General features: G+C 30.3%; 1 protein-coding gene across 2 annotated transcripts in view; it reads right to left on the reverse strand.

Moving 5' to 3' along the window:
- The window catches only part of LOC107454341 (dystroglycan 1), a 99,374-nt gene that overhangs the window by 14,254 nt on the left and 67,859 nt on the right, over positions 1-17,261 (reverse strand). The gene's annotated exons all lie outside the window — the stretch shown is intronic.

A 17,261-nucleotide genomic window follows, 5' to 3' on the forward strand; every position in this document is an offset into this window, starting at 1 on the left:
CTGACGTTTTCCTCTCCTTGTAACGAAAATACGGGTTGGTTCCAAGCAAGAAAGGTCCTTCAGGTAGGCTTGCTTGTGCCAATACTTGATCCAGGTGTTCCCTTATCGTTCGGGTTGGATTCAAAATTACTAGGCAACGGAATTGAATATTGATAGTCATAAACACAGAATTGGTCAGCTGTTCTACGTCGGTTATAAAATCTAGTTCTAGAATAGTCAGAACATTTTTGTTATAAAACACATTTGAGATAAAATCTGAGTTCATCATATAAAAAGTTGGGATACTGCTAAATCTTAAACTCTTTGTAAGTCCTTGTGCAATTTTCAGAATTAAAATCATCATTTTTACCTTAAGACAAATTACTCAACTTTTTTTTAAGTAACTTTCGAAATAATAAAAATTTTGTAGCGTGAAGAGACCACAGTGATATATTTTTCTTCCTCTTTTTAAAAATTTTGTGTGTGGAGGGGGGAAGTGCTATGATATTTTAACCAATCGCTGAGGGGAGTGGAAACCATGTAATGACTCTAAGGTTAATGACTTGAGGTTTGGAAGCTATAGATAACGAAGAAAAAAGTAGCATTTGGGAAAATTATGAATCACTAGTTATTCTCTCTTCTTCTTATTTTTTTTTTCGAGGCATAAGACGAGAGCATCGATCATTTATGAAGGTGTGAAGGAACTTTGATGATGAATTACATCTATCATTTATAGCTTTATCACTAAGCCACGAAAGAAAGCTTTGTTTGAAAGAGAGACAGAACATTCACTTGTTTCGTTAATTACATTTATTGTTGGTTTAATAAATTTTAAGATAAAACAAATAAAAAAATTTCCGAGAATGTCAATAATTATGTTATTTTAATTAAAAAGAGATCGAAATCGGCTATCCTGTGCGAAACGTATAAGCGGCATTTATAAGTCAACATAAGCTGATTCATAGTGTTGAAACATATTTGATGAGAAAAAAAAAAAAAAAAAAAAAAAAAAAAAAAAAAAAAAAAAAAAAANAAAAAACAGGACACTTAGGTTTACCTTTAGGGATATCATGTTTACCAACTAAATAGAAGTAATTACTATCACTCAATTCACAATTCTTTAAAGGGCATTTGAATTAACTTATTTTTTATCATGTTTTTTTTAAACTAACACTATTAGAAACGTAAGCTGATCGATCCATAGTGATAAGCTGACGAATAAAATAAAAAAATAAAATTAAATAAAAAAAGATAAGGAAGAGGTAAGCGCATTAAAAACACCTAGAGATCATGGTATCCTAGTCAACTTTGCATAAATTTTTCCTCACTTACATTGTTTTACTTACGCTGTGCGCCTTTTTTACAGCGTTAGAATTATAAGCATTGGAAGTCATTTAAATAATTAAATAAGGTAATAAAAAATTAAAGAAATAAAATAAAACATGAACATAAAAATAGAAAAGTTTTAAATGAGTCCCGGTGGCTTAGGAGATAGAGCGTTCGCCTTCCAGTGAGATTATCTAGGTTCGATACCCAGCGGTGGCTCGTTGATACAAATTCTGCTCCCGGCTCGCACCGACCAAAGCGCTAACATAATATATCCTCAGTGGTAACCGGATCATGGGTAATAATCTCCTTATGTCAGGTTAACCGTTGGAGGCTTTCGTGGTTTTCTTCTTCATGTAACGCAAATACCGGTTAGTTCGATCAATAAGTCCTCCACGAAGGCTAGTTTGTGTTGTCAATGTTTGCCAGGAGTACCCTTATCTTTGGGGTCGGGTTCAAAATTAGGCTACGGAGTTGAACACAGATTGCCGTAAACTCAGAATTGGGTCAGCTATTCAATGTCGGTTGAAAAATAAAATAAAACAAAATCGTCGAGTAGTGTCATATATATATATATTTTAATTTCGAAAAAAAAAAAGGCCATAACTAAGAATGAAAACATTCCAAAACCCGTATTTTTTTCCCCTTTTAACAAAAAGAACTTCACTCATAATATGTCATACGTTTTACTTGGCATAAGTTTCGGAATAATTTTTTTCGTCTTAAACTAAGAGGCCATTAAAGAACTCATATATTATGTGAATCTTGGTGAAAAATAAATTCGAAGGAATTGGCGAAAGAAATAAAGGCATAAATCCGGATTTCCGCGGCTCGTTTCGCTTGCTCGGATACGATTAATTCGTTGAAAGGATCACTAGGCACGCAAACAAAACGGGCAATTTAAGTCTTAAAACAAAGCTTCTACATGTGTATTTTTGACTCATACCATATGCACTTGGGGGACAAATTTCTATTTCGGGATCACAGAACTGCTTACGTGAGGATTCGCAGTAGATTTTTTTTCTTTCCATATCGTTAAATAATTATCATAATTGAGGGTAAAAAGAATATTTTTCAATTAAATAAATTGAATATAAATCATTTTGAAATATGTAGTTCAAATATGGTATACTAAGACGAAATACTGATGAAATATGAAAAGCAAAGAAATTATGCTTTGGAATGAAAAAAAGCACAATATCCACTAAAACTCATTTAAAAATTTCGAAATTACTTTTGAAGGAAGAAAAAAAAAAGAAAAAAAAATAAATAATAAAAGGTAAGAATAAAATTCTTCAGTGAAGAAAATATGACCCAGTTTCTGGAATAGAAATAAGGAAGAAAAAAGTTTAATCCAGAATTCAACAAATAACATTAACATTTTTGTATGAGCAACATTCCTTATAAAAAAAAATGTATACTTCAAATATTTGAAGAGTCGAGGAGGGGTGCTTCTGTATATAAAAAAGCAAAACTCAAGATCACGCCCCTTTTCTTTATATCGAGTTCCATTTCTCAGTTCCAAGGTCAGTAACAAATTGAAATGTTAAAAAAATGCCGAGAGGAAATATTAAAGATCGAATATGTTACAAATTATTATTTTCGTAGCTCAACATCTGTAACTTTTTACATTATATTTTTTTAAAAACACTTAAAGATTTTTTTAAACNGCAATCATTGGTCGATTCGCCGTGTAAGAGAAATACTAACGTAAACAAAACAAAGCAAACGTTGCCACCGGCGGAAAAAAAATACAGCCAAAATTTGGGAGCCACGTAAGAATTATATATATTAGATTAAGAAAAAACGTGTAGAAAATTAATGATTGCTAAGAAATAACTATTAAAAAACTAATACAAAACTCTAGGGTATTAAAATAGGTCACTCCAGTTAATTGTTTTTTATTCATCTGTTTATTGTTTAGGTAATAGGTTTTTTTTATTTTCTCTTTTGTACATTTGTTTTTTGTGGTTCTGAAAACGAATCCACAATTTGCGACCAAATTTTTACCCCGGTAAATATGTCCCCCCCCTGGGAAAAACTAGAAAAATCCAGAATTTTGCACATAAATTTTTTGTTTTTTTGCTTGTTTTTGTTTAAAATATTGATAAAATTATTTCTGATTGGATAAAAAAAAAAGTACAAAAACAAAAATGGTTTGTTACAAAGAAACAATCCTATGATTCATAATAGAAAAATCTATTTAGGGAAAATAATAAATGCGATATGAATCACATTTTATAGAACAATTTTAGAACAAGAATAAAAATTAAAAAACAGATACAATTCATATTATTTCGTTTTATTATTTCATAAAGAAGCCAGTCTGAAATATCCATTAATGATGGCATTTATAGGCGCCAAATATAAACTTGAAAAAGAAGCTATAAGGAAGTGGCTAACACTATTTACAACCATCAGATCTAGATTTCTGTCTTCTTTTATATCTAGATCAATATTTCTACTATGTTTATTGACAAGAAACACTTGTTTTATTATTGCCAGAGACGGATAGACGGACACTTCTCTAGATTAAGAAAAACTGTGTCCTTTTCTAGTGTCCTCTCTTAGGAGACGTGCCTAGAATATTTTAAAACGACAGCTTTAATATTATATGGTGACACAAATATTTAAGGAACAGATTTTCTACCAATGTCCTTCACATGAGACACTTTAAAAGATTTTTATACCTTCATATCATATTTTATAAAATCAGTAATCCTTGAGACAGAATTTTTTTATTTTTACACTGCTGTGGTGTAAAGTAATGCAACGCAGTAAGAATTGATAAGATGTTCAGCTGTAAACTAACTAATTAAATATTTTCAGTTAGCTACTATTTCAAGAGTTTAAAGATCGTTTTTCATAATTCGATATTTAATTTTAAACTTAAAAAGTACGTTAGGTGGCAAATGCCCGGTAGCAGATATTACGGAGCGAATCTGCAGCACTATCTTCATAAATCCAAATTTATCTGCACCATCAATGCAGTCAAACAGAGATTATTATTGTAAAAATTCAACTTAATTTAACAGATATGCAGTAAAAATCGAAGAGATGTTTAAAGAGTATGTAGTGCGGCAATTACACGGTAACAGAAATTACGGAGCGAATCTGCAGCACTATCTTCATAAATTCAAATTTATCTGCACCATCAATGCAGTCAAACAGAGACTATTATTGTAAAAATTCAACTTAATTTAACAGATATGCAGTAAAAATTGAAGAGAGGTTTAAAGAGTATGTAGTGCGGCAATTACACGGTAACAGAAATTACGGAGCGAATCTGCAGCACTATCTTTATAAATCCAAATTTATCTGCACCATCAATGCAGTCTAACAAAGATTATTATTGTAAAAATTCAACTTAATTTAACAGATATGCAGTAAAATATGTAGTGCGGCAATTACACGGTAACAGAAATTACGGGGCGAATCTGCAGCACTATCTTTATAAATCCAAATTTATCTGCACCATCAATGCAGTTAACAAAGATTATTATTGTAAAAATTCAACTTAATTTAACAGATATGCAGTAAAATGTAAAGAAATGCTTAAAGAGTATGTAGTGCGGCAAACACCTGGTAGAAGAAACGAATCTGCAGCTTTATCTTCATAAATCCAAATTCATCTGCGTCACCAATGCAGTCAGACAGAGATTATTGTAAAAATTCGACTTAATTTAACAGATATGCAGTAAATATTGAAGAGATGTTTAAAGAGTATGTAGTGTGGCAATTACACGGTAGCAGAAATTACGGAGCGAATCTGCAGCTCTAGCTTCATAAATCCAAATTTATCTGCGTCACCAATGCAGTCAGATAGAGATTATTGTAAAAATTCGACTTAATTTAACAGATATGCAGTAAATATTGAAGAAATTTTTAAAGAGTATGTAGTGCAGCAATTACACGGTAACAGAAATTACGGAGCGAATCTGCAGCACTATCTTCATAAATTCAAATTTATCTGCGTCACCACTGCAGTCAAGACAGAAATTATTGTAAAAATTTGACTTATTTTAACAGATATGCAGTAAATATTGAAGAGATGTTTAAAGAGTATGTAGTGCGGCAATTACACGGTAGCAGAAATTACAGAGCTAATCTGCAGCACTATCTTCATAAATCCAAATTTATCTGCGTCACCAATGCAGTCAGACAGAAATCATTGTAAAAATTCGACTTAATTTAACAGATATGCAGTAAAAATTGAAGAGATGTTTAAAGAGTATGCAGTGCGGCAAACAACCGGTAGCAGAAACGAATCTGCAGCTTTATCTTCATAAATTCAAATTTACCTGCGTCACCAACAGAAATTATTGTGAAAATTTGACTTAATTTAACATACATGTAGTAAAATTTGAAGATGTTTAAAATTATTCATAAAAACTTTTTGTCACTTAAACCCAATTAGGTTAAACAATGATACTAAAAAAATTCGATAAATCCTTATAGAGTATAAGTCAATAACCAACTAATAAAATTTTTTTGTTGTTCTTTTTGGTATTCTCTGAACACAGCTTTATAATTCTGAGTTTGGAGATGTTTTAAAAAGAGTGTCAGCAATTTTTTCTCGATTCTGCAAAAGCTGTGATAATCTGCAGAGCCATCTACCGTGCTGGAGGGTTTCTGTGAACGGTTATAACCAAGATAATTTTTAATAGTGAAAATATATTAAAATAAATGATATATCATGACATAAGTAAAAGATTTCGGAAAATAAAAAAAAACAATGTGTTTTCAATTTTTTATTTATTTGTTAATAATTTTATTTATTTACCTATTAATTATTATTATAACTTTGCCTTGAAAGATTCTTGCTTAATCATGCTACTATAATAATACTTTCAGTAAAAAAAAAAATTTAAAAAAAAAAAGATTATAAATCGTAGTGTACTTGTTTCAAATATGATAACAACAACATTTTATTGACAGTAATAACTCACTTTAAGGAAGAAATGACAAAAATGTCACATTACAATCTTAACTTCACACTAAAATAAAGCTTCAACTTTATGTCATATGTTTTAAGTGATTAGATGGAATGCAGAGTTCAATAACATGAGAGTCTGGGGAAGCGTGAAAAATCTGTATTTCTCTTAACTAGCTAAACTCAATTAATATGAAATTAGCATTTCAGAAAACACAATTCTTAATAAGGATAAGGAGAATACAAAAATTGACGCATTTGTAGTTAAAGTTTTCAACAATAGAAGACGTTAAGCAAATGTGTCTAGACAGATTTTAAAATTATTCGAATTAACAAACAACGCTTGTAATAAATTATAATGCCGTCTTTTGAATGCGACAGATATTTGGATATAAATTAATCTTTACACCTTTTTAGCTAAGGTTTCTCCTTGTAAGTGCAGACGACTTTTTGTTATTCTTTTAACTGTAGATGCATTGATAATATTAATGCATGTCAGAATTAATCGCATTTTTGGCTGTTGATTCGATACGGGAGATTCCTTATGGTCTTGTAAGATAAAAAAATGTGTAATGGTGGGCAAATTTTAGCTACAAAACTTATAAATGAATATTTGCACGTTTAAATACTTGTAAGCGGAACTAATCTAAAATTATATCTCCTCGGTATGTCAGGGGTCGAGGAAATTTAATTCCGACTGATTTTGTACTTGCAGAAGAACGTATTTATAAAATAAAGAAAAATTTTTTAAAAAAAGGGCACTTTGTAGCATTTTTAATTAACATTGTAAGTACAATTTTGCTAAATGCATTGTTAATTTCACTGAAAACTCAACGGATCATAATATACCCACTACATGATGAAGCAGAATAGTTGTAGTCTAATTGCAACATAGATAAAATGAGTTAGATTAATTAACAGACGTAATGGAACTAAAGACGCAGGATATCTTATGATCAAGGACAACTAACTCACGTTCTCCGTAGTTTTATTATTGACTCTAAGACAAGTTTCATACTCATATTCTTGAATAATAATCCAAAGAATGTTCTAATTGGTAATTAAACTCACAAAATTCATTCGGGAAATACTTCTAGATATTCTAATATTTGATCAATGAATTCGTTGTTTTAAGTACTAACATCTTCTGTAATCTGTCGCACGTTTTCAATTTACACTATATTTTTTAAGAAGTTCGGAGGAAGTTATTCTAGAAACTAATAAAAATCGTTTTCTTTTCCTTTTTTGCTTAATAGACCATTCGATATATCTGCAGTTTTATAAAACAGCTAAGAACGCAAATTTTGATTTCTGGCATGGACCCTCACTATTTATTGTTTCGTCTGTACGTTCTCTCTCCAAAAGAAAAAAAAATCTTCATCATTGAGAAAGATTTATTGCCGCCATTTTGATTGGTATCCCTTTGAGAAATATATGCTTATACAGTTTACTAGTTATATTATAAATAAATTACCAGAATTTTAATTTATTTCATCTCATCAGCTTATTTCATTTGCTGCTGGTGTAGATTTAACACTGAAGAGTGTTTTTCGCCTAGCAAAAATAAAAAGCTAAATATATAATATTAATGCTTATAATCATAAATATTAAATCTTTCTTGACGATTACAACAAAATTCAACTAATAATCGAGTCAACGACAAATTAGTTTTCTTTTAATCAACAAACAGAGTTAAAAGCTTATATGGATGAATCAACTATACACAAAAAACAAATATACAAGTTTCTAATGAAGTAAATTGAAATTAAACATATAATACACGTTTCCGCAGGAAATATAATTGAAAAGAGATTTCTTCCAATTTATATATGTAATAACAAAACATTTTATTTCAGGAAGGGCAGATGGAATATTATGTCAGCTGGGAAGGAAGGACTCGTCATCCCCGGAGTCCTATATAAGAGTCATAAAAACGAAAGTTATTCGCGGATAGACATAAACTCTCCCTCTTTTTTTCTAACTGCTTCCTGAATCCGGAGAGTAAAAGCAGGCTAAAAGGATAGGGGTTCCAGCAAAACTGATAAGCCAATTATTATGGTAGGCACAAATTGGGAAAATGCAGGCATTTGATCAAGAACAGATGACGTCATTCGGTTATAATCTAACTTAACGAAGCGATTTCAAGTTGAAAGATCTATTGATACATGTAATACATCAAAAGTAGCAATTATTAGCTATAGAATATAGAAATGTGTTATTTAATTAAAAATTGTTTCTTGTACAGAAAGTTTTATGCATGTGAAAATAAATTCATAACTAAAAAAAAAAAAAAATTTAGGGGGGGGGAAAGAAAAAAGAATCCATCTATACGTAGAATACGTAGAATCTATACGAAGAATCCATCTATACGTTAATAGCTATAGAATTCATAAAAATGTATTATTTAATTAAAAATTGCTTTACATACATGAAAACGATTTTAAACTTAAAGGAACAATTTCACGAACACAAATAGAATGATTCATTGATAATTAGCATCTCAATCGTAGCAGTTAATAGCTAAAATACGCATAAAAATGTATTATGTATAAAAAATGAATTTAGAACTTTAAAAATAGGTTTCATGAACTGAAGTAAAGTATTAATGTAATACATCAATAGTAGCAGTTAAAGCAGAATAGGAAATTTCCCTTCAGCAGCTCGCTATTGGCTACATAATATTTAAGACTAGCGACTTAGGTTGCAATTATTTTAAAAATGCTCGTTCTTTTCACAATATGTTCCATATATTGTTATTAGAAATATATTTTCTTTTTAACACTAGATTGCCTAAGGAAGTCAGTTTGACTGCTTTTAATTTCATTAGAAAAACAATGATGTATATAATGACACAATTTCTTAGAATTTCGTACAACATATAACTTTTTTGCTATATAACTGTAAATAATATTAAAAAATATTAAAAAATAATTTCAAACAAATTTCTTTACTCATTATTTATTCTTTTACAATCCAGTCATTTTGACTGCTTTAGGGCAACATAGGTTTTATATATTACAGGGGTCTGTTTAGAAGAAATTTGGGTCCATTAACGGACCCTTTACAAAATATCTTTCCATAAAAACGGACCCTTCACAAAATATTTTAACTTAAAAACGGACCCTTCACAAAAAATTTTAACTTAAAAACGGACCCTTCAAAAATTTGTTTATCTTCATTATTATTTTGTCAATCGAATAAACTCTTTCCAGGGCAGAAAACAGGAAAGATGGATGTAAACGAATTAAGTTTTGTCTTCGGCAGACGATTCTTCCATTATTCGGACGAAATGAATATNCAGCCGAGAGATTAAATGAATTATAAATTATAGGTTGGATCTAAACCAGGGGTCTGTCAAAAATTTTCTGAGAGGTACCTATTTTGTGAAAATTCAGACATAATTTGTGAAATATTATTTTTAAAAATCAACACAAAAATATGCATTTATCGTTTCTTAAGGGATACGAAAATAAAATTTTAAGAAAAAGTATTTTGTGAAACTACCGTTTTTCCTGAAGTTGTATTTGTGAAACTACCGTTTTATCTAAAATCGAATTTGTGAGGGTACCGCTAAACGGTAGTAAATTCGGCCTGGACAGACCCCTGTAAACATAATCAGAGGATTCTAAGCTCATCTCTGGTTATAAAAATCATTAACTCGCGAAATCGCTTTTACTTTTCCATGGAGTATCCAGGTCCTGCGAAACACGTTTCATTTCATCATTCGTTTTTTTTCTTCTTCTTCTTTTCCTTTTTTAATTCTTTTTAAAATAGAAGGCTAGAATTTACTCAAACTAGAAAAGCTGACACATAAATAAAATAAAACTTACTACGTCACTGAAATAAAATATTGCTTATAAACCAACCAACCAATTAGAGAGTGCAGAACAAAACACAAGACTCAACGCAATTACTTTACCTATGTTCATAGATATTTATAACTCACCTCAAGAGGTTCAGACATAAAAATCATGCATTTATTTATTTATTTTTTTCATGAAGAAAACCACAGGAAGATTCTGGCCTTCATAGCTTCCAATTACAGCATTACAGCCATAAAAATCTGAGAATAGTTAAAATTCCTGCATAGACGACGTCATAAAATCAAGGATGTGCAACTTGCCATTTTCGTCATAAAATGCCATCCCACCTTCCAGCACGGAATCTGGTATAACCACCCAAACTCATCGAGAAAGAAGGATAAAAATCCTGGTAAATGGTAAAGGGCATCATTAAGATTGTGCTTATGTGCCCCGCCGCGAAATTTAATGAAGATATTTCCTAGAGATATGAGAAGCTTTCAGAACTATTTCTTCCCCCATTTACGTTAGTAATATTTCAACGTGTAATCGGATAAAAGCTGGCTGCGTTGGGCGCCGAAAATATTGCCGCAAAGAATTATGATTTGAATTAAATAAAGATCTTTTGAGAATTTCATTGGATGTTGCGTCACTGTCACTGACAAGCGTTGAAATTTATATTCATAAATAGAAACCAATAAAATGAACACACACAGTGCTCTAAAAGCATCGCCCTTTTTGAGTGTCTTTAGAATCATTATAGGAAATTAATATATATAATCGTTATCCTAAACGAATATTTAATAACATAATAGAAAATAAAGTGCTCAGCAAATTAAAACAGAATTTAAAATTCATTTTTAACTATAGTTGTCCGGAAAGTGATAACGATTCCTTATATTTCAGAATCTTTACTTTATTAAAATATCAAGGCTACACCTTATGGTTTCATCATATTAACTGGTTAAGAATTATTTCTAATTCCACTTTTACAATGATTGAAAGTAATAATGATTCATTATATTTCAGAATCTTTACTTTATTTAAATATCAAGACGACTCTTTTTTTGTCAACGATCTAAAACTGTACGAATTAAAAGGATGGTGATTGCGAAATATTTTTATTGTATATTTGTGAATTTTTTAAAGCGTATAAATTAATGTAAACCTCGCAGTTAAAATAAAAAAAGAATGAAGAGGACGAGAAATTTTATTTTATACTGTATGAATACTGCCTTTCATGGTTAATTTCAAAATTTTCTTCAGCTGTTGGTTAAGCTATGGTATATCTAAGAGTATGTACACAAAATGGTTCATTTAGGTTCTATTTTAACACCTATAGCAGAAATAATTGGAAAGCTTACGCATAGATAATCATACACATTAAGATTAGCTCGGATATCCATAAAAATTTCCTTTTAATTAATTAATCATTTTGAAGTGAAAGGAAATTAATTATTATCATTGGATGTCTATTAATTTTCTAAAATGAAACATCACCACCATTTAATTTTTTTTATTACTAAATATCTAAAAAAATTAAAATAATTCATAACAGTAAAGAAAATAGTAGAAAACAAAGAAGTCACAAACCTGCAACCTTAAAAATCATTGGCCATTAAAAAGCTAACTACTACGCCATTACTCAATTGGTTATGTAAAAATTCTACTTAAGACTACGGGGGGGGTGCTACATTAAAATTATTATTTAAATAAAAAAATTTCTACTTTCTAGTAAACTTTCTTCATTTGATATGTCACTCTTGGACACAATCTTTTCAGAACGCAAATAATTGCTACTTTATAAACACTAATAGGTTTGTCATTTGTCAATAAAAATGTATTGTTAGACCTATATAAAATTAGCTAACAAAATCCAAGAATTCTTGCGTTACACTACATTCTATAGTGTACAAAATTCTAGTAAAATTAAAGGATATTCCGAATTGGATACCTGAAAATGACGTCATAAAGGGATGACGTCATTCAGAAGCCAATCAGGTTCGACACATACGCGTGACGTCAGCTACAGGTATCCAATTAAATTTGATTCAAATAACATGGATAGGCACAACCACTTCACTTCTTCTCGAGTTGCAAGTACCCAATTACAAATAATTCTTATATCGTTATTTTTTTGGTGCCAAATTTAATTAACCATAAATCTTACTTGTAATATCAGACTGCATTGTTGCATTAAAACAAAATACAAATACATCCCTATCGAAATACTTCAACAGAGTGGATTAATACAGTTAAATAAGTTAGAACAAAACAGTTACTAAGATAGTTGCATTCTCTTCACGTACTCCACCGTAAAAAAAACAATACAAAAACTATTCCAAAGAATAACGATGTCTCGCGTCTTCATCTGCAACGGTATAAATAATTTCTATCATTCAGCGGGTCGGTTGTAATTCAGAGCCCTGGGGGTATCCTTTCGTAGATAACCGACTAGTTTGGAAAGTTCTAAGTAAGAACGAGACAATAGGTTCCGCCATCGTTTCAGAGATGTAATGGATTCCAGCCACTGAATGTAATTATTGTGGCCATGCTTGCATTGTCTGCAAGTGTGGGAGCGCTAAATTAAGTTAATTCACTGGCGCGTTCGGAAAGTGATGTTGGATAAGAGAAGGAAGATCTTATTTAACAAGTAGTATCGTAGTTAATAAAGGTACAATAGAAACTGGATTTTGTCGAACTTGGTGACAAATATAAGCTTGTCAACCACAAATAAGATATTAACATAAATGTCAAGTTTAAGCCTATATTATAAGGATAACTTCAGAAAAAAGTTTAGATTAAAAAAAAATTTTTTTTTGATTGCTAGTAATTGTACAATTGAAACTAGGCTTAATTGAGATTTGTAATCATTTAAAGTAAAACTTATGGTAAGATATTAACATAAATTTCACATTGAAGCCTATATGGGATAACTTCAAAAAATTTGGAGCCTAGGAAGATATCGTAGTTATTAACAGTATAATTTAAACTAGGTTAAATTGAGATTAGTGATCATTATAAGTGAAATTTATATGTAGTATGTTGTATAAGTAATTGTTATAAGTTATATAAGCAAAACAACTAACATAAATGTGACATTGAAGCCTACATTAGAACAACATCACATCAAAGGTTCGGCTAAAAAAAATTGAAACCAAAGAAGAACTTATTTAACAAAAAGCACATCAGTTGATAAGAGCACAGCAGAAGCTAGACTTACCGAGATATGCAACAAAAATATGTTTCCGCAAAATATTGAAACAATTTTGAAGCCTACATTTAGATACCAACTACATATGAAAGATTTGACTATAAAAATAAATTGACTATGATATCGTAGTTATTAACAGTATAATTGAAACTAGGCTTAATTGAGATTTGTGATCATTATAAGTAAAGCTTATGTTGTATAAGTAATTTTTATGTGTTATATAAGTAAAAAAACTAAAAGCAAGATATTAACATAAATGTGACATTAGAACAACATCACAACATAGATTTGGCTCTAAAAAAATTAATACCAAGAAAGAACTTATTTAATAAAAAGCCCATCAGTTGATAAGAGCACAGCAGAAGCTAGACTTAACCGAGATATGCAACAAAAATATGTCTCCACCAGAAGATATTGAAACAAATATTTATAGATTCAAAGATAAAATTTAGATACTAACTACATATGAAAGATTTGACTATGAAAGCTGCAGTTAAATAAAACAAATAGTAAGATAGAAAAGAAACTGAGTCGATATAACACATTTCAACCAAGAAACTTACCGAAATTTGTGACAAATCTTAAATTGTCAGCTAAACACAAGATATTATAATTAGTTTCAAAACACAAGATATTATAATTAATTTCCAAACACAAGATATTAAAATTAATTTCCTATAAAAGCCAGCATTTAGATAATAACATTCACAAAAATATTATTTAAGATTATCGTAGTTAATAAAAGAACGAATAAAACTTAGCAGGAGATTTGAGCTTATATATATTCGACAGCAAAAAATAAAACATTGAATTGCACACTGAAGCCTAAATTACGACAATAACTTTGCACAAAAATTTTGGCCAAAAAAATTAAGTGTTTTAAAACGAAATAACTAAAACAAGATTTCTTTTCAAGATATGGGCATAACATTTCAAATCGTAATGCATATTAAATTTAGCGAACTATTATTTTCACCTTCATTTTAAAACTTAAAATTTAAAAAAAAAATTTTAAATTATTAATAAATAAAATTCGTAGTGAGAAATGATATCGAGAATTATAAGTGTTTGAATGTCCCATATTCAAGTCTCCATGCATTGGCAAATAACCACAAATTTGTAAATCACAGAGCTATAACCACTAAAAAAATTATCTTTTTGAATTGGAATTAGGGTAATGATTGAAAATAATTTTAATATTATCTTCAACGAATAACAAAATATTATGAAGGCTCCAAATTGGATATAAGTTTGAATAATTAACTTATCAACACTTAAGTGGGCATTTGTGCTCCGTGTTGAAAGAAAAAAATTAACAGCAATATATTTAATTATAGCAAGATGCGCTATCAAATCACAAGCTAATCAGTTAAATTAGCAATGAAATAAAAAAATGTTTCTTTTCAAATTAATTATAAGATGAAGGTTTCTATAATTACTCTTTATCAAAGTACATAAGAACATAATGAAAATATTCAAGAATATTCGATCTAATTTTTTTTTTTTTTTAAATTCTGTGACAAAATTCGTAGAAACTATATACTACTGCTTAGATGGAGCGAGACAACACAGTTCTTTAATACTAGTTCAATGTCAACCACGCCTCTCTACACGGTGAAGGACATGAAAAACGAATAAAATGAGTGAAAAGTAGATTTGCATAAACAAATAGATAATAAATTCTATAAATAAAACGCTAACTGATTACACTATAAAGATTAAATGTTAGTTTTAAACTCTTTACAGAGGTTTTTTTTTTAATTTTACATTGATATATGCGGTAGACGAGTTTAACTTCAAAGTGAATATTTTTAGACAAAGGCAGGAATGGGCAAACTTTTTTGGTCGTGGGCCATAACTCTAGAAAAAAAAAAGTTTGGTGGGCCTAGTAAAAACTTCTAAAATAAAAATTCTAACTTCGGAAATAAAATAAAGTCAATTCATCATTGAACGCATGGCACTCTACATCAACTTTGCGTGTTTTTAGTGGCCATTTTGGGGTTAAAATTTTTTTACAAATAACTCAAAAAAGCAGTAGCCATTTTATACATTTAATAATTTCACCATTATTTACAATGACGTTGTATGTGTGCAATCTTTCCATACGCAGTAAATAATGTTAGAACTCGCCCCGGCAGAAAAACTCGCTCGTTGGAACTTAAAAATGTGTTGTCTGCCTCATGTGAAGTACAATTCACCTATATTAGATTCCATATGTCAGCTCCTCGAGAAAGACAAACACTAGTTGGAGCTAATCTACGGCTATTCTATAAGGAACTTCTGCTTTCAACATTTTACCAATTGAAGCTGTCTGTGCTAACTATTTCAATCAATTTATGTCTTGTCGAACAAAAATAGAGAAAGTAAAAAGGTCATCAGTACTTTGTTAAAAAAGAAAGAACAAAAATAGCTTTAAACAAAGTAGACAAGAAAATGAACGTATAATGTATATTGTTTATATTCGCCACGGATCGGCAAGTTAAAATTCTGTCCGCGGGCCGGATAAAACCCTCCGGCGGGCCACAGTTGGCCCGCGGGCCGTAGTTTCCCCATCCCTGGACAAAGGACTATAAACGCGTCAGAGTTTCTTTGTTCTAAAAATACCAACTTATGTCAAGAAAATGCCGAATTTGTATATAGTGGATGTTAGGTATTTTGAAGTAATCAACCTGAAGCAAAAGTTTTAAACTTAAGGAGTTGTTTGGAACAATGATTTTATACTACGTTAATTTTAACTTTAAATGATTTTTTATTTATTAATGTTTCATTGGGGTTCCATAGGGGACAACCTGTAGTGTGCTTTTCGTAGTATTACACGATGCTTTTCAATTTCTTTGTTTTGTAATTGAGGGAGTAGTTTTTCGTAGTTAAATAAAATTTTCAAAATGAAACATTAAAATTAGTATTAAAATTTTTTTTTTCTAAACAAAGTAAATAAATCAAAAAAAAAAAAAAAAAAAAAAAAAAAAAAAAAAAAAAAAAAAAAAAAAAATTAAATCGAATTTACTGAATGGACACATAAGGTTGTCTACAATGTGTAAAAATACGTTATTTAAAATAAAAGGGTTTTAGATCTTTTTTTTTAATGTATAAGGAAATTAAAGTTATTTAATAAAGCGGTAAAATTAATTATTGTAAGATTGGAATACATTTGTAACAATTTATAGATATCTGCTGTAGAACATACTAAACTTATACTTCATTCATGCTACGTACCTCTCACTTTATCAATAACACAATCTTAAGAAAAATCAGTCGTAGTTATATTTTAGATTTTTTGTAGAGTTAAATAAATTAATTTAGTTACTTGCTGATACACAATCTTAGGTAAAGTACACATGAGGGCGTTAGACGCCGCGTTGAGCGCGCGTTGGCAAATTGTGAAACCGTACACATGAGGGCGTTGGACGCCGAGTCGAGTGCACGTTGGCTGACATCGCAAGACACGGCATCCGGCAGTTGGATTAGCGTACTCAGTGCGAACACATGGAGTTAGAGGAGTTTACCTGTTTTTGGTTATTGTACCGTAGATACAAGGCTCGGCAAAGAAGACAAAGACGATGGTGGGTTCATCCCCTAATAGATGACCGGTTAACCATGGGTTCATTTGTGACGCTATACCCAAAATTAAGGGAATACCCCAACAAGTTTTTCAACTACTTCCGTATGAGTATAAGTATGAGTATGAGTTTCAACTGTTCTTCTGGCAGTGTGTGATGCAAACTATTGCTTTCTTTATGTTAATGTAGGGTCTTATGGCAAAAGTAATGACTCCACAATTTTCCAAGAATCATTGTTTTACAAACACTTATCTGAAGAAACGTTAAACGTCCCAGCACCTAAACCAATAACAGCATTAGATAACACTAGTTTACCTTACGTATTTCTTGGGGATGATGCTTTTGGTCTATCTAAAAACATCATGTGTCCTTACGTAGGAAAGCAGCTTCCCCATGTTAAAAAAATCTTTAACTATAGACTTTCAAGGGCTCGCCGCTACATAGAATGC

This window comes from Parasteatoda tepidariorum, chromosome 3 (genome assembly GCF_043381705.1).
Source record: "Parasteatoda tepidariorum isolate YZ-2023 chromosome 3, CAS_Ptep_4.0, whole genome shotgun sequence".
NCBI lineage: Eukaryota > Metazoa > Arthropoda > Arachnida > Araneae > Theridiidae > Parasteatoda > Parasteatoda tepidariorum.